The sequence below is a fragment of the Anabrus simplex genome, chromosome 8 (genome assembly GCF_040414725.1).
Source record: "Anabrus simplex isolate iqAnaSimp1 chromosome 8, ASM4041472v1, whole genome shotgun sequence".
NCBI classification, from domain to species: Eukaryota; Metazoa; Arthropoda; class Insecta; order Orthoptera; family Tettigoniidae; genus Anabrus; species Anabrus simplex.
Window position 1 is genome coordinate 7,577,138 of NC_090272.1, and position 19,583 is coordinate 7,596,720.

A 19,583-nucleotide genomic window follows, 5' to 3' on the forward strand; every position below is an offset into this window, starting at 1 on the left:
TTGGACAAGAGTAGTAATTGCACCTATCTATAAGCAAGGGAACAAGAAGGATTGCAACAACTATCGAGGTATCTCATTGATTAGTATACCAGGCAAAGTATTCACTGGCATCTTGGAAGGGAGGGTGCGATCAGTGGTTGAGAGGAAGTTGGATGAAAACTTGTGTGGTTTCAGACCACAGTGAGGCTGTCAGGATCAGATTTTCAGTATGCGCCAGGTAATTGAAAAATGCTACGAGAGGAATATATAGCTGTGTTTATGTTTCGTAGATCTAGAGAAAGCATATGACAGGATACCGAGGGAGAAGGTCTTCACCATACTGGGGGGAGTATGGGATTAAGGGTAGATTATTAAAATCAATCAAAGGCATTTATGTTGACAATTGGACTTTAGTGTGAATTGATGGTAGAATGAGTTCTTGGTTCAGGGTACTTACAGGGGATAGACAAGGCTGTAATCTTTCACCTTTGCTATTAGTAGTTTACATGTATCATCTGCTGAGAGGTATAGAGTGGCAGGAAGGGATTCAGTTCGGTGGACAGATAGTAAGCAGTCTGGCCTGTGCTGACGACTTGGTCTTAATGGCAGACTGTGTCGAAAGCCTGAAGTCTAATATCTTGGAACTTTTAAATAGGTGCAATGAGTATTGTATGAAAATTCGCCTCCCGAAAACTAAATTGATGTCAGTAGATAGAAATTCGCCGACCCCGTGGTGTAAGGGTAGCGTTCCTGCCTCTTACCTGGAGGTCCCGGGTTCGATTCCCGGCCAGGTCAGGGATTTTTACCTGAACCTGAGGGCTGGTTCGAGGTCCACTCAGCCTACGTGATTAGAATTGAGGAGCTATCTGACGGTGAGATAGCGCCCCCGGTCTAGAAAACCAAGAATAACGGTCGAGAGGATTCGTCGTGCTGACCACACGACACCTCGTAATATGCAGGCCTTCCGGCTGAGCAGCGGTCGCTTTGTAGGCCAAGGCCCTTCAAGGGCTGTAGTGCCATGGGGTTTGGTTTGGTTTTAGGTAGAAATTCAACAGAATTGGATGCCAGATTGGTGATACAAAACTGGGACAGGTCGATAATTTCAAGTATTTAGGTTGTGTGTTCTCCCGGGATGGTAATATAGTATGTGAGATTGAATCAAGGTGTACTAAAGCTAATGCACTGAGCTCGCAGTTGCGAACAACAGTATTCTGTAAAAAGGAAGTCAGTTCCCGGACAAAACTATCTTTACATCGGTCTGTTTTCAGACTAACTTTATTTTACGGGAGCGAAAGCTGGGTGGACTCGGGATATTTTATTCATAAATTAGATGTAACAGCCATGAAAGTAGCGAGGATGATTGTTGGTACAAACAGGTGGGAACAATGGCAGGATGGTACTCGAAACGAGGAGATAAAGGCTAAGTTTGGAATGAACTCGATGGATGAAGCTGTACGCATAAACCGGCTTTGGTGGTGTAGCCATGTGAGGCGAATGGAGGAAGATAGGTTATCTAGGAGAATAATGGACTCTGCTATCGAGGGTAAGAGGAGTAGAGGAAGACCTAGACGACGATGTTTAGACTCAGCTTCTAACGATTTAAAGATAAGTGGTATAGAACTAAATGAGGCCACAGCACTAGTTGCAAATAGAGGATTGGGGTTGTTTGGTAAATTCACAGAATCTTGCAGACTCTCCTACCCTGCGGCCAACATTCTGATGGTGAACTTCCCTTCACCAGCGGCATTCCAACAGCAAACCCTGCAGCAGAGCATTAAGACTTGACTCCTTAAGGGGAGTGAGCTGGTAATTAGACGAAACGATCTTTGAGTCGGTGAACCAGTGCATGAGGGAAAGCACTGTACAGACGTGTGCAAAACTGACATCGGCAAGGAGGAGGGACCTCTCGTTCACGGGACCGCTGAAGACGTCACAGAGAAGGAAAAGAAAATCGGAGAAGAAATGGAAAGCAAGCAGATCTGATGCGCAGCAGAGAGTGCACTCGCCACGTGGAGATAAAAATAAAGAAGGAAACCGAAAGTGAAGTTATGTCATGCGAATGGAGGAGAAGAATTTACCTAGAAGAGTTATAAATCGAGTTACTTCACTACGCTGTTCGTGGAGTGTAGTTGTTAGCTTGCATTAGGAATATAGTGGGTTCGAACCCACAGTCAGCAGCCCTGAATATGGTTTTTCGTGGTGCCCTATTTCGACACCAGGCAAATGTACCTTAATTAAGGCCACTGTCACTTCCTTCGCAAACGTAGCCGGATCCTATTTCATCGTCGCCGCAGGAGCAGTCTGTATCGGTGTCACGTAGTAAGCGGATATCAAACACTATCACTACTAGAGAAAGACGAATTATTGATTACATCCCCCAGGTACGGTTGGAATCAGAAAAGGTAAATCCACAGGAAACTCCAACCCCAAGAAATTGGCGAAAAGTGGAGGAAGAAAATAATAATCAGAGTGAAAAGAATAACGTATGTGGGCGTTGTGGGTGGAGTAGGCTAGAACACGTTCTTGGATATTTCAATGAGTTTTGTGTTTATCTTGTTTTATGTACACGAAAGTGCAGATTCAAACTTGCTGCAAAGCTATTGATATTTTCTTCTCTTGTACACAGAATGTTCTAATTAGCAGCTTGTGAACGTTTCTTATGAACTTTTGAGGAAAATTAGAAGACTTCCTTTTTCATTTCCATTCAACGCAGTCCTGGAGAGAGAAGTGGGCTATAAGAAATACGAGAACCCTCCCAGTGATGTAATGATCTGGAAACAGTCGAAGTAGTGAAGGGACGTAAAACTAATAACATTATTATTGTAAAATGTGTCCGCCTCTGTACTACAGTGGTTAGGATGATTAGCTACCATCCCCACAGGCCCGGCTTCGATTTCCGAATCTGCCACGAAATATGCTAAGTGCTACGTGGGCCGGAACCGGGCCCACTAAGTCTCGCGAGGTCAACTGAGTAGAGATTCACCCTCAGCCATCCGCGGTTTACCGCTTCTCCTCCAGAGTAAGGCAGACCTCTCCCTGTTCATCCGCCTAGGCGAGGTACTGGCCCTCCTTCCGAGTTGTATTCCCTCTCATGCTCCAGGGCACTCCGGTAGAGGTGGGATGCCTTGCTCAGTTGAGGAGAAAATGAATCATCGAGAGCAAACGGATTAATAAAAGAAGAAATGCGATTTTTTTTACAGCTTACATTTGCCATTACCTTTTTATCTCACGCTGGTGTTCCTGGATGTTATGCTAAATGAGAGGACATGGTGCTAGCAGCATCCTTCTTTTTCTAAAATTATTATGAATCCTTTCCTCCACTGTAAAATATGTTGTACTATATATGCAGTATTGTCATATTATATATTATGTGGTAACAAATTACGTACAATAAATGTATTCTCATAGTGGTATGTCCATAATCTTGAAATAAAGAATCAATCAAACAACCGTACAGATAATGTAAATATTGCTAGCGGCCAGTATCCCCAATGATTTGACGTCTGAGAATATTGCTCTAATTCCAATATGTCTAATTTCTAACGATCTTCAATATCTCTATATCTAACTTGCCGGACTTACTTCAACCAAAATACGTATTTGGAATGTACTCACTCAGGAATGTGTTATCAGGTGCAAATGATGTCGTGGTAATCATAATTATGGAGTTGGTATTTATAGGAAGATTTTACTCAAATATTTTCGTTAACATTAAGTCTATCAAAGGACTGTATACAAAAAACGTTTAAGAATATCTTACTGCCGTTCCTTTATGCCATGCACATGTTTATCGTACGACGGATAATAACGCAGAAGGTTACCAAAAATTGATATTTAGTCCAAGTCGTGCATGTCACTTCAGGGTGGGTAACGGAAAAACTAAGGAGCCATTGTACTCTTTTCTATGGGGCAGATAGTAAGGGAGGTGAGCACCACGCTAGTTCATAGAACTTCGTTCAGCTTCATCATATTTCACGTACTGGTACGCGCTGTCGTAGGGAAACATACTTTTAACACGTCGCATAAACGTGTGAACAGAGCCGTGTCACTTCTTATACATTTCTGAAAGAAACACGTAATCCACTGCAAATTTCCGTGCACAGAACGGGTACAAATGATAGCCTTAAATACATTATACCGTGGTAGTGCACAGATACATTCCTACTGAACGGCAAGGCTCGTTTTCCTTATAATGTTACGGGAATATCGTGGAACAGACAGGCGTAAGAAGGTGCCGGGTGAATGGGCGCACAAGGAAATGACCACAGCATAATTAAAAGCTACATTTTGAACATTTATTTCTTTCATTCTGTTTTGATTTTGTATTTTGATTGCTAGAAGATTTGGAACAAACAACAACAAATCAGCTCGTCAGCTCAACAGCGGACTATAAGTCCAAAAATCAGGTACAAACTAGAGAAAATTATCGACACAATAATCTACAAGGGGTGAGCAATATACCTCTAAACAGGTACACTTTCATAAGAACATGTTTGCCTTCTACAAGAAGACTGAGCTCCAGGTTTCAAATGCTGTGTTTACAATCACTTTTGCTCAACTCGCCTATAAACAATTACCAAATAAACAGGGCCAAATATTCTGAATGGATTTTATGTAAAAAAAAAAAGGTTTAACAGGAAAGGCCCTGGACATGGGGCTAGGAGGCGAAAGACTCACACTCCTTTTAGGAAACTTCCTAAAACCCTAAATGGGCTCATGGCCCGACGTTGCAGAGGCTAAACGAGAAACATTGAATGCCGAAAGAGTGTTAAGAATTTAGAGGCTTAGGGAAGTTTAGTCACCCCATACCAACTTGAATCTCAATCAACAGAGGGTGATCACTCTTACATGTTTCCCAGGAGGGATTTGAACAGACTCCTGAGACTTGCCGAAAATCTACATTTACAACCTTAAATTAGTACTTTACATAAAAATAAAGAACTTTCAAACATTCCCCTCAAGCTATCTGCCATTACCTTCAGTTGTTAGCCCGCCCTGCAGCCCCTGCCTCCGAATAACACGCCGCGCGCATTAGACCAGAGCGACAAAGATGGCAATACGGCCCTAAAGCACTCAGCTTTTATAACATGTCCGAGGGAAGTTGCCAGAACTCTTTTCAGATAGGCAGAATGCCTGTACACACCCCCAATTTTAATTGGGTATAGAGAATATTACAAAAAATCCTGATTGGTTAATAACTAATGAAAAAGAAAGCAGTAGGAGTGTTGACAACGTTGATACATGGAACGAACAATCTACAAAAGCTTAAGGTTTGCCACCCGTAAAATTTAACTTTCCCTTAAGTATTAATTATTCTTAATAGCGTCAGAGGCGGCACATAGGCCGATGGTAGAGACATCTAATAATTGAAGGTCCAAGTACCTTGTATTATATTAATTCAAGATACCTAGCACATATGGCCATCTAGAAGGCGCGCAGCTCAACGGGACGGAGGTGTACCTCCGGTACAACAACAACAACAACAATAATTATTTATTCGGAGATTCCGTGGTTGACAGAGGTGAAAGAAGGTGCGGGCATGAATGGGTCTATCTTACACAGTCAAAAGATTAATTAAAAACTTTAGAATTAGCGTTACATCTATTTTTATGGTTATCTTTTTGTTTCCTCAAAGACAAACTCTATAATTCAGGTACAAAAATTCATAAGATAGGGTAACAATTTTAGAATATCGAATAACAAGAACCTTGAGATTGAAGCTCCCTATGAGCGCTGCAGCTCCTTTCAAAACACAGTCAAGGAGGCGAACCTTCCAATTTCTTCTACAGAGTATTCAAAATATACAATGTGTCTAGAGCACGTTTTGCTCCACAACATTATCTAGGAGAGTACTCTCCACACCAGCAACATTTAACTATTACAGAGGAGGACCGTCTACACTTGGAAACCTAGTTCGAGAAAGGTCCAAGCCTATGGAAGGCACTACATTCATTTTACAATTCAAACAGTATTCACTGTCTTAGACAGTCAACATTCTAATCTCTTAACATAATAGAATGAAATTGAATTTTACACGGGTATCAAATACCGGGCCTTTGTGGAAAACAACAGGTTAAACTTACTGGCCCCAAAATTAAAATGATATCCACGCGGACACTTGCACTCCTTGAAATTTGCAATTAAAAGATTAAAACCCTGTTTGGGCTTCTGGGCCGAAGTTACAGAGGCTAATCCTATACTACTGAGGTGACTAGGTGGAGAGAATATTTAAATTACAAATATTTCAAACTGAAATAGGTTACAAAATCATAGTCACGTCAAAATTAACTTGATTGGGAACGCGAGAGGGTAACACACTCTCTATTTCCTGATTTCGAGTAAGTTCTATCGACTAGTTTGAAAGTTAAATTTTAGAAAATAAAAGTTACATTAGTAAAGCTTGGAAACCTTCCTCTCCAGCTAGCTTTCAAAGACTATCACGTATATAGAACTGTCATTACCTTGAGCTGATAGATTACTCTGCGATGGACGAGGCTCTCCGCCTCCTTTATAAACACACACACTAGACTGGACCGATGAATAAGACGACCTGGTTGAAAAGTGTGCCAGCTTTTATACCCGAGAGGAAAGATCCAGAAAACTCTGGCTAAAGCCCGACACACCCCCAATTTTCATTGGGTAATTAAGTAGATACAACATATATATGATTGGCTGAAAAATAAGTATACAAAATTTTCTATGGGGCAGTTGGAGGGAAGAGCTAAACGTGTTGTAAACTTTAATATTCCAAAAACAAATAATAAGCAAATCACTTTGGGAAACCTAGGAGGATAAAAACTTAACAAATTTAGTGATCCATCTTCCCACCAGAGGGCATAACACAAGTTTTTTTTCTTTTTTTTTTGGTCGAGACATCTGTTAACAAAAGTTCAAACTTCTTGCGTTAGTTGTTGCGAGTTTTAGATTTAAGATGGCATTTTCCAAGGCGCTTGATTGAAATAAACGGGACGGGTGTACCTCTCGGTATAATAATAATAATAATAATAATAATAATAATAATAATAATAATAATAATAATAATAATAATAATAATAATAATAATAATAATAATAAATTTTATTGCCATCAGACAAGATAGAGTTGCAATAGATAAAATCAAATACAATACATAAGATCAGAAACAACGTGAACCGTCTATATGAGCGTTGGAAGGTTGGTAATACTGATGAATTATTGGAAACAAATAAGTAGATATCATGCTGCTGGAGTTATCCAATCAGATCGCTTCACGGGCGACTTCAGATGTGAGGCGATGTTGCTAAATCTGCACTTGGCTTATGATCGGAATGAGAGCACTAATAGCAGAAATAAACTTCTCCAGGGGAGAGACTTGAACAAGGAACTCCCTGCTGACAGCAAGCACGCTACGGTGCGTTAGTGTTTGATGCGCATTTCTCGCACGGCTCTACAGCGCGACCAAGCCACAACATCGCCTCGTAAAGCCCATTTGAGTTCGCCTGCGAAGTGATCTAATTGGCTAACTTGAGCAGCTTATAAAATGACAACGGAGCAGGATATCCGCACTTATTAGTATGACAAAAGCACTAACGCTCATATACTGTATAAATACATCTATAAGTCATTAAACAGAGCACCGCATATATATTGAGAATGACACAAGAAAATTATAGATATAATTGGATCCAATTGGTCTATGAGCTACCTACTCAATAGAAAGATATGTCCATAAGCAACTTCTAAACATATCTCAAAAATGGCTGTTGTTATACAGTTTGTATTCACTTTGAGAATATGAAGAAGAAGAAGAAGAAGTAACTCTGTTGTCAAGCGGCCAATATGGAAAGTAAAATGAAAGCTAATCACGACACTTTGAGCTTTTTGGAGCTGATCAAAACTAACAGTGTTATCTACCTATTGGGAAGGTGCTGACTTTCTTATTCGTCTCTTGACAATAGCGTTACTCTTTCTTCATATTCTGATAGTGAATCAAAACTGTTTAATAACATCCATTTTTGAGACATGTTTTGAAGTTGCTTAAGGGTAGAAAGCTTATTGAACAGTTTAATCCCATTATATTTATAATTTTATTGTCTCTTTATCAATCTCACGTGTGGTAAATCTAAATCACTCCTTCTCCGTGTATCGTTATGTGTGAATATTTGTACGAGATGTAAGATCATCGAGATTTTCGTTGAAATTAAGAATCCAATGAAAATATATAGTGGCGCGAGATGCGTAATAGCAAGTTCTTGAAGCATAGGCCCGCATGGCTCCCTTTCGGCCTTTCCTTTTATATATCTTATTGCCTTCTTTTGACACTTAAACACACCTTCTGCGTCTGTCGAATTTCCACATAATATGGTAAACCAAACCAAACCCCATGGCACTACAGCCCTTGAAAGGCCTTGGCCTACAAAGCGACCGCTCCTCAGCCCGAAGGCCTGCAGATTACGAGGTGTGGTGTGGTCAGCACAACGAATCCTCTCGGTAGTTATTCTTGGCTTTCTAGACCGGGGCCGCCATCTCACCGTCATATAGCTCCTCAATTCTAATCACGTAGGCTGAGTGGACCCTCATATCGAGGCAAAAATCCCTAAGCTGGCCGGGAATCGAACCCAGGGCCTCCGGGTAAGACGCAGGCACGCTACCCCTGCACCACGGCGCCGGGACGTAATATGGTAGTGTATGATAAATGTGAATGGAAGAAAGCAACACAAAACATCTGATTACTGTTAACTGACTTTTCAGTCTTGAAAGTAAAAATAACCTTCTAAACACTCGTTTACATAACTCTTGTGAGTATGCTATGCTGACTGACAGAACTTTGTTCATTATCATCTGAAGTTCATTTAATTAAGTGAAAAGAAATAACTTCTGTCTTGTTACTATTTAAAAATAGTTTATCAGCCTGCAACAAATTGGATGCTTTCTGTAACCTTTTTTATTTTCCACATTTGTTAACTCCTTACCACTTGTTATGACCGATATCATCTGCATAGAGTGATGACCTGCATAGTAAATTACTTACAATATCACTTACATACACGAGGAAGAGGAAAGATCCTATAACGGAACCCTGAACTACGCCTGTTTCTACTTGGAATGCTATAGATTTTTGGTTTTTTTCAATGATTTACACGTGTGCAGAGAAAAAAGAACACAACGAACATAGTTCTGATAGACTGCACACCCATGTATGGCGTGAACAGTTTTAAGAAAAATAATGGATAGGATACGTGCCATTAGAAGTACGCCATCGATATTCTTTCAAGGTATCAAAGTTTTCATTTACATTCTATGTCAGCAAACACTGTAATTGTGATCGTCTCTGTACGAATTAATTACACACAAATATGTTATGTACAAAATACAAATACACTTTGTTTTATTGTCACAATGTAAAACATGTAAAAACAACATTAGATTTATGACAATATTACATTTGGTTTAAGTCTTCTGAGATCTATGTGACACGTCATAGCTTAGTACAGCAGTGGATTGGACTACTTTTTTAAATAGCAACATATTTCCTTCATACACAAATTGAGATCACAAAACCTTTGAGTGTTGTGAGGCTGGGAAAGCACCACCTCGCTAGTGTAAAATGTCTGCCCCTATAATATTATACGAAGAAACTCAACGACAATGAGGTTCTGAAAGTGGGAGGGGGGGGATTGAGTTGATTTTAAATTAAATTTATTGTGATGTTTCTTTTTTTACTATGGAGTGTGGAAATATCTTTCATGAGACAGTTGTGAAGGGTCCGCACTCCACAAGCGTGTGGGATTCCTACCCACTATGTGCACCACCGCCTCAGAATCGCTCTCGCATTGCTTCAGGGCAGCATCGTGCTTTTACCCAGTCAGGCTTCTTCTTTCTTCGTTTCTCCTTCACTGACGTTCATGAGCATCCAGATCATTCCATTTCTCTCGTAAGATACTTTCTGCTATCTGATCCCAACATTCCTGGTTCCGTAACATCACAAGGACAATGGGTTCTGGTATCAGTTCTCCTTGCTCTACTTCTAAACATCTTCTTTATGTAGACCAATGCTCACGTACAAGAAGAGGTGTGAAGTACAGCGTCATCATTACAATGAACACACAATGGATTGCTCGCTCTGCCTGTTCTATGTATGCATTTTCTAAAGTATCTTTGGCCTGTCAAGAGCTGCGTAAGGTAATAATTAACTTCACCGTGTGCTCGTGCTGCCCAGTTCGCTAAACAACCGCTTAGTCCATTTCACTCGTGGATCTTCCTGCCATCTTTGCTGCCATCGTTCCATTTGTTTGCCGTAAGCCAGCTTCTGTATTTCTTAATGCTGATCTCCGCTATACTGCAGCTATCTTTCGCCGGTATTCTTGATGATGATGATGATGATGATGATTGTTTAAAGGGCCTAACATCTAGGTCATCAGCCCTAAATAAATGTATTGCTTGGTGATAGACCCTTCTCAACTGTTCGCCCTTGGAGCTCTGTACCGATTGTATCAAGCAGTACCTCAATTATTTCATTCTGGGCTATGTGAGTCCTTCACAGCGGCCAACACCTTAGCCGAGAAGAACCCTGTAAAGGACTCGTAATTGAACTCAGTACCACCCATACAACAGCCAGACACTCTAACCGATTAATAAATTCTACCTTATCCAATAATACCCTGATGTATGGAATTTGTTATATAATGACATTCGTACATTACATCCGGTAAAACCCAGCACACACACACACACACACACACACACACACACACACACACACACACACACACACACACCACCCATAAACCTACTCTTCTCCTAACAGCACTGTAAACTCCGACATGAATTTCGTATGACATTATTGGCATGCGTTCTTGAAGATCGTACTCCTTATGTAGCCAAGGTGCGGACCGTACAGTGAACAGCACCACACGGCATTAATACATTTATTATTTACTTCGGGCGTTAAATGTTCCCAGAGAAGGAAGTCATTGAGGGGTTCTTTCATTTTGTGTGTCAGAGATTTCTTTTATTTCTGAGCTAATGCATGACACTATGCAGTAAATACCATAAATAAATACAGAATATGGTGGACTTTCATTGGTAGTGAATGTAAATCGATTCGGCATTTATTTGCATTTTACTGTTAAATACCATTATTCGTATGTTACTATTTCTCTAGTAAATTTGTCATACAATCATACATTAATAAGTCCCACGAAGGGCTAAGCAAATTGAATTAGTTCAGAATCTTCATAGTCGAACAATAAACACGATATCAATAACAATATTATTCAAAGAATAAGAACTGTTTCCGTGGAAACTAAAACTATTTCCTCACCAATTAAGTAAACTACCCTGTATTTGTATGTTTTTGTTGATACGGTGTTTGCACTTTCAAGTGGAATGTAAAGAGCAGGGATTTGACGGTTCGGTTCAAGAAAACCCCATACATATTGCTTAGAATTGACTGCTGGTTGCCTGCTGCGATCCCAAAGACAATGTTACCGAGTTATACGCCCATAGCACTTGTAATTAAATGAAACTAAAATAGACCTCTTTTCTGTACTTTTTAAAACTTAACCTGATTCGTGGTTCTTATACCGTACTGGACAAATAATAACGTGCAAGGGGCGATCAGAATGTTCCCATTCGGCGGCCGTACAGTCGTGAAATGGGGTGCTAATCAGGCAAAATGGCTGTGAACATTTAGGCACTCATTCCACGGACGAACCAGGTTGAAGATCTCCTTCTGGTAAAACACCGCATCCTGCTGCGTGAAGAATTCCGTAACCGCTTGCTGCACAGTAACCGTCGACCCTTCAAGGCCTTCTTGACGGGGCAGAAAACTTGATAATCGGATGGGTAGAGATCAGGACTATAGGGCGGGTGCTCGAGTGTCTCCCACTTGAGTTGGCGTAATAGATGAGGCTGGCCTCCCAGATCGACCGGCGTCTTGTGTCGAAACACGGAACTTGGTGCACCATTCCAGAACGGTGATTTTCGACAGACACACAGTCCCATACACAGTCTTTATTCCACCACAGTTTGTCCTTCGGCAGCCAACAAACAGAACAACAGCACATTGGTCCTGTTTGGACGCATTCACCTCGGCATGACACGACCGCCACATTAATCCCTTTGCTCACATGTCCGTGATTGTATACAAGCTGCGTTGCATGTCCGCTGCAGCAACGCACTCAAACGGAAACTATTTGATCACGCCTCGTATATTGGACTTATTATAATATTTGTAAGCTAGTTTTTAACATATTATTTCATTTCGTTTCAATTTTATCATTACGTGGTGATTACAGTGACTCGACCCCTTTAAGCTACAATAATAATCATTATCATATTTATCTTTCATCTCACCTCATCCCGATCCTGTAGCAGGAAACGGAACCAAGGGGTAGAGGAACATCCTCCCACATACGGCTGGCGTCAGAAAGAACATCCAGCCGGAAAACTGGGCCAAAACTCATGGGTGACATAGTTCGCACCCGCGACCTCAACCAAGGAGTGGAAAAGGTGGTAGAAGAAGAATAGGGGCTGTCAGAACTAAACATTCAGCAGATTCTATACGTCAAAAAATATTTTGAGATGATTAGAGAAATATAATTGAATTTGAATTTATTATCCATAATCTTACAGAGCTGCCTCCTTATAGATTACATTACTTCACAAAACAACCACAAACCACACCCTATAAAAAGGAAATCTGCTTACTCTATTCTTGTCCTACCGGGCGAATTGGCCGTGCGGTTAGTGGCTCACAGCTGTGAACTTCCATCCGGAAAATGGTGGTGCGAGTCCCACTGTCGGCAGCCCTGAGGATGGTTTTCCGTTGTTTCCCATTTCCACACCAGGCAAATGCTGGGGCTGTACGTTAATTAAGGCCACGGCCGCTTCCTTCCCTACACTATCGTCGCCATGAGACTATCTGTGTCGGTGCGACGTGAAACAAATTGTGAGGAAATATCTTGTTCTACTGTGTGTGGGTGCCATCTCTCTCCGCGGCTCTCCAGCGACTTGGAGGGACAACTCCTTCCCCTTGGCCTCCACGGAGGACCAGTAGCTGAAGAGGGCACCCTGAGCGCACTTCCACCAGGTGAGACTCCATCTGGACATACGGACAGCCACTATGAAGCTGATGGCATATCGAGATGTCGACAACCACGTAACGTACCCCTGCTCGAAAAACCAGGAGTTGGGGGGTTCCTCCATCCACAGTGTGCTGAGCTGGTGTGTTCCTTATCGAACGGGGACTTCGGGGGTAAAGTGATAAGCCTCATATTTTGGACTTTTCAATTCCTTGTTGTAAACAGTTATATCCAACATGAAGTTCCGTTTTATTCTTCCTTATCTAGAGCTGTAAACAAAAAGAACTTCAGCCAGAACTTCAGAAACAGATGTTTCGTTGCGTTGTCAGCTCCTTACGTTTATCAATATTGCACGTAAACAATTACAAGCCTCAAATTGACAGGCACATTCAGTGCTTAGAGTTATGGAAGGTACAAAACGTGCAACATATTTCGATTCCTAGAATGTTTGAAAAGGAAATGAATATATTTATACACATTTTATGTGCGTAACCGTAACGCATAGGTTACTACCTTGTAATGGATCCTGTAAGATAAGGTTCTTAGAACAAGTTTAATGACTTCACAGTCCCTATACACGTGAAGATTCGCTCTTGTCCTTTCAAATTGACATTGATCGCTTTGGCACTATTATGTGTCGTTAATCGCGCTAATCTCCTTTTGAATTCCAAAAATGTTAATGTGGTAGAATATACATTAGAAACCTCGACACGTTCGGTGATAAACTGCTTGACGTCGCACAACACGGATAGAAGCAGGCATGGCCTTAATTTAGGTACAGCTCCAGCATTTGCTTGGTGTGAAAATTGGAAACCACGGAAAACCATCTTCAGGGCTACCGACAGCGGAGTACGAACCTATTATCTGCTGGATGCAAGCATACAGCTGCGCGCCAGTAACCGCACGGCAACTCGCCCGGTCAAAGAATTTTCAATAAGATCGTGTATCATCCTCAAGTTTAGAGATAAGGATGGTGGTATCCTCACCCCTCCTCTACGCCATTGCTCTGAGACAGTGTTTCCAGTTAGCGATCTCCAAGAACAGACTTACTGTAACTCGAAATTAGTCAATTTGTCATGAGACGTTTTTCTATTAGATACAGACAGATTGCAGATATCTTTCATAAGATGACATTTTCGATTAAACATTATGTACTTTGCACGTCATGTATTTTCACATACTGACCTGAAACCATCAAGAGACTCTTTGGCTCTGTCCGATCGGTCAAATATCGTCAGTACCAACTTCTGGGGGAAGTTGTGAAATTAAATTTAAAGGTCACTGCGGTCAAAATAACCATGCACATATGTGTCTTTGAATCATTTTATCCAATTTTGTCCTCGGAAGTAGCTTTCTGTTCAACAGGCCATTCTGACAACAATCAGTTACAAAATGTGGATGTAGAGTGGGAAAGAAATATCTCTTGATGTTTGAAAAAGATCTTTTTTTACCAGCAGGTGCTACAAGCCGCATAAAGACGAGGTCTTTTGTGTTATTTAGTTCCCGAGCACTGCTGTATTTGTAGTGTCCACATCACGACCCGTTCTTTTGGCCTTTAGGAATGTAGTTCACATGACATACGCGCATTGCCTGGATGTTTCTTTCTGTGTAGTCAGCCGCTAACATTAAAAAGTTTCACCTGAATACTTTCAGCTCTGGCTGCGTCTCTTTGATGTGGCAGCTGGTATCATGTCGCGGTGACATTTTAAAGTACCCTCTTGCTCCCCCTGATATTGTCTCCGGGGAAGTCTGTCGTAGTCGGCAGGCAGGTTGGTGTATGAAGGGTAGCCTAGTCCTCGGCGCAGTGTAGTGAAATTGACTGGGTTGAATATTCTCTTTTCACAAATAAATATCAGTACGGGTAAGATAATATTTCGATCTTTCAGTTGATGAGGAAATGCTCTGAATATAATAAAAAGGCGCAGATATCTTAGTTGCATATTTAATTACTATCTGATGTTATATGCGAGGGTGGAATTTGTGTTACTATGCGGAATGTCTTCAGACAGACATAAATAAGTCTTCGGTCACCCGAAAGTTTGCGTTACAGTGTCATGTAATAAAATGTGTGACGAGGTGTTACGTAGCTACAGTACCTTGAGAGCTGCGCAGACCATGGCCATCCATGAATACTTCACATCACAGCCTGCAGGTAACATCACGTTTCATGTTATAGTGAGAGACATATTTATGAACACTTGAGGAGCCCCCCGATCGTTAAGGCGTCAGGTCTGACTCCGTGGTTAGCCGGTTCGAATCCCGTTCGTCCAAAAAATGTTCGCCATCAGAAGTTGGCTGGCCGGGTAGGAGAGGACAGCAGATTACTTGCCTGGTTCCAATTTCAAACTTCTCCACAGTGTTGTTTCTATGACGCTGTTGATGTTCATTCGTCCGTCGGATGGGGACGTCAAGCCTTTGGCAGGAGTAGGATACGCGCAGGTGATCCATGAAGACACACGACATCAACATCAGCTGCTAGAAGCCAATGGCTCGAAGATTTCATAGTTAAGCTGCATCAAATGCCACCGATACCAACTCAAATCGAACCCAGATTCTTCCGAACAGCAGGACAAGGACTAACTGAATTGACCATCGTGGTTGACCTCGATGAATGAATACTGTAGATAACACAGTGCAGTGAAATATGATAATGTCTCATGTTTCAATTCGCATTCCAAATGATATCTGTTACATGACTTGCGGCGCACATATTCATGTTACAAGCCGGACATTGATAATTATTATGTATACAAAACATAAAAGTCGACCTCTGCCTGCAGCATAATTGATAAAACAACCTTTTTGTTGTAGTGTTCTGATATTTTTCTAGTAATAATTCCTGCTATATTTTCAGATTAAAAAGTAAATATTCATCAGCGTACTACGTGATATTTGAGCGAGGATTGTATGTTGATCCTTGAATTATGATTGTATTGTAATTATTATGAAATGACAGAAAGTTCCGCACGCTGCTAAAGGCGATATTTATTCGCAATTTTATCCATTATTCTGTTGGTGTTCGTTGATTGCATATAAATATTTTGATTAATATTGCTAGACCTATGCGGGAGACCTATTTATATCATTTTAATGAACCACTTACTTTTTGGGCTTGATATCGCCTGTCTGTCATAAATGACGAGTAGAAGGTGATCTCCTGATTTGGAAAGGTCCTCGGTGACGATGAGAACCCTTCGAATTACTTGTGCCACTCTCCTATGGGAAGATCGCTTGTTACGTCGCACCGGCGCAGATACATAGGTTTCTATGATTGGGAAAGGAAGCGATTGTGGCCTTACTTAAGGTACAGCCCCGTACCTCGACATTGGGGTTGGAACCCATTATCTCTCGCATGCAAGCCGTGCAGCCACTTCTTCTACTCTGACCTTGACTGTATTATGTTTGCGACGCCCTTCCCTTTCGCTTGACGATACTTTAATTATTCGAAATATCGGACTTCATTCATTTCCTCGCCTGTTACTACCGTTGCCCGCTGAAGGCCTACCTCCGTTTCAAGCGATACTAATGAGTACTGACCAGCCTCACGTAACTCAGACTTACGCTCTTCATAATGCGACATCTACATCTAATGTTGGCAATATTTTCAGGGCTTAGTGGCTCAAACCGGTGGTATTTGAAGGTGCGGAAGTGCGCCAGCCTCTTCGTTTTCGTTAGCACGAAAGAGAACTTATGCTGGCAATATTCCGGCATCTCGACAAGCTGCCCGTTAATTCAAACCCGGCTCACACTATACATATCGACGTTTCCTCCAAATATCCACTGCCTGTAGTGAAAGGCGACTTAAAGGGGCGACCAGGAGCTCTCCGCTACTTGAGCCTGGTACCACTTACGGTGATATGTATCCTCCACCTTTCCCATCCAACCTCCCTTGGTCAAATACGGTTCTCTTACGGTCCAGATGGTATTATTTACGAGACCTAGGGCGGCTTTTCTTTTTCCGCCCTTCTTTACCTTCCCGTTTCCTTTGCCGATATCTTCATTTTGGAAGTATTCGACCTCACCCTTTCGTCTTTCTGATTACTCTAAATAGAGTTGTACTTTCTCCTGAATCAATAATCACCACCACCACTCAACATGTTCCTGTGCACTGATATGAGAAGGTCTGGTGCACCATATGCACCCTCTAATGGCTGCATGAGAAACCTGTGGTCCCCTACTTTGGTTCAGGCGGAGAATGCCAACTCGAGCAGGAATATGTGATCTTGTTACCTTATTGTCCATGTGTATAAGTAATCGGTTTGTAAGAAAAATACCTATTTTATTTAAAACTACTGTTCATGATACATATGACGGTGCTAAATACGACATTCAATGCTGTTCTTTTCCCGTGGAACATAACTCTGACAACCCGATATCCCTTAAAATCATTATCAGATAGAAAGACGTAAACCGACAGACCATCAGCTTGTCATGTTGAAGTTTGTACGTGAGGGAAAACTTACACAATTCAATCGCACAATGTACAGAGTTTCTTTGTGTCACGGTTGTTCTGGTAATTACAGCCTTCCGAAACTCTAAAGATTCTGCGTGTTTGTCCAATCCTTGTCGCGTATGAGGTGAGATGAGTCTGTCGGGGTGGGTTATACGACCGGATGCCCTTCCTGACGCCAACCTCATCATAGGAGTAAATGAATAACGTGATATATGATAGCAGGAAGTGAGTGGGTGAAACCCGGTGGCGGCACATAGCCTAATCCTGTCGAACAGCACCAACGGTTCTCTTCAAGGCTTCAGATCCCCATCCGACGGGTGAATCACCATCAATATGAGCACTGCGGAGAGGTTTGGAATTTAATCCAGGCTTTTGCCACGCAATCTAGTGTTCTACCCTGTCGGCCAACATTGTGATGACGAAAAATGTTTTCAACCAACGGGACTCGAACCGGCTAACCTCGGTGTCAGACTATTTAGACTTCAACGCCTTAACGATCACGGCCATCAGACCGGGTCTAATGATTCTGGGTCGCTGAATTTTAAAATTCACTGATTGTGAACTTGGGGGATAAGAGTTCATATAATGGACATCTGTGAAGGGTTACAATTTTTGATAGTCACACAAAATTTGGAGATAAAAAAGGTTAACGAAATGCATTTTATTATCATTTTGAAATAAACTTTCAATTAAGGTTTTGTTTCTAAATTCACATATGTTTTTACAATAATTATATTGATCTCCTGTGCAAAAATGTATTGGCATTGACTTAGTAATAAAGAATACCATTATCATCCTTTCATGTATTTGTCCTATAGAAGAACTGTTACGGTCAGGGTGCATGCACCAGTGCATTGTGCTGTGCACTTCGCTTGGTTGACCCACTCCTCATTTTGGAGCAACAGCGCTGTCTCCCTCTTCCCCACGCCTGTCTCGCTCGCTCCGCCTGCCTCTCTCTTCCTCACTTGCTCCGTAGCGTTCCAAATCCGAGCCGAGTTTAACCGTGTCGCTCCGAGACGACGCGCTGGTCCGAGCCGAGCCGAGTGCAACCGATGCACTGTACACAGGGCCTTTGTTCCTCAGTTTTCGCGTGTGAGATTTTGGGCGTTTGAGAGGCCCTGCTCTATACGAATGGTCATCTCTTCCTGGGTGGTCCCAGAGCTCTCTTCCCACCGGGATAGTAGTTCGTGAGTGCTTTGGGGATCCTGCTTCTGTCTATACTGTTTAGGTGTTCTAGCCAATTTCTCTGGTATTCATAGATGTATTCCAATACAGGTCAGCTTTTAAGATCATTCTCACTAATGAATTCCTTTTGTGTTTCACTCCTGCTGTTTGCCGAATGTATTTCATTTCAGTTCTAGTTATTCTTTCATCGCATTTTCTCAGGGTCCACGCTTCACTTCCATAGCAAAGTACAGGTCTTGCCAAAGTTTTGCAGATTCTTGTAGAGGTGTGTTTTCGAGCTAATGGTTGTCTAAAAACTTTATTGATGATTCTCAAACATCTGTTGAATTTATAGATTTTTCACGGGCATGTCCATTTCTTCATAGAAACACAGTTTGTAGCCGAGGTATTTAAAATCATTTACTCTCTCTAAAATAATAATATTTAAGCAGATCTTGCTTCTTACTGGTTCCTTGCCAAAGAAAGCCATTAGTTTTCTCAGAGGATATTATGCCTTTGCTGGCAGGACCTGGTGTTTACAGTGCACTATGTCTTCTGGTATAGGCTAGAGCAATTTTGTTACTTTCATTGATCTGTCTCTGTATTATCCTTGGTTTTGACAATATGAAAGTGACTGAGGTATGAGCGATGCTAGTAATGCCAATCCTTATGTAGCTAGTCCCTGCTATGAATGGGTGAAAATGTTGCTCATAGGGTGGGTTGGTGCATGCATTTCAGTGGACTTGGCAGACTGATATGTAATAGCAACTCGGGCTCGGTGAGGAAAGCAACGGGAAACTACCTCACTACTCATTTCCCTAGTACGCCTCTTCAGTGATGCCTATGCCATCTATGACAGCTGTTGAGGATCGCACCAGCGGAATCGTTGACGGACTGAACATACATAGTTACATACAGGGGAT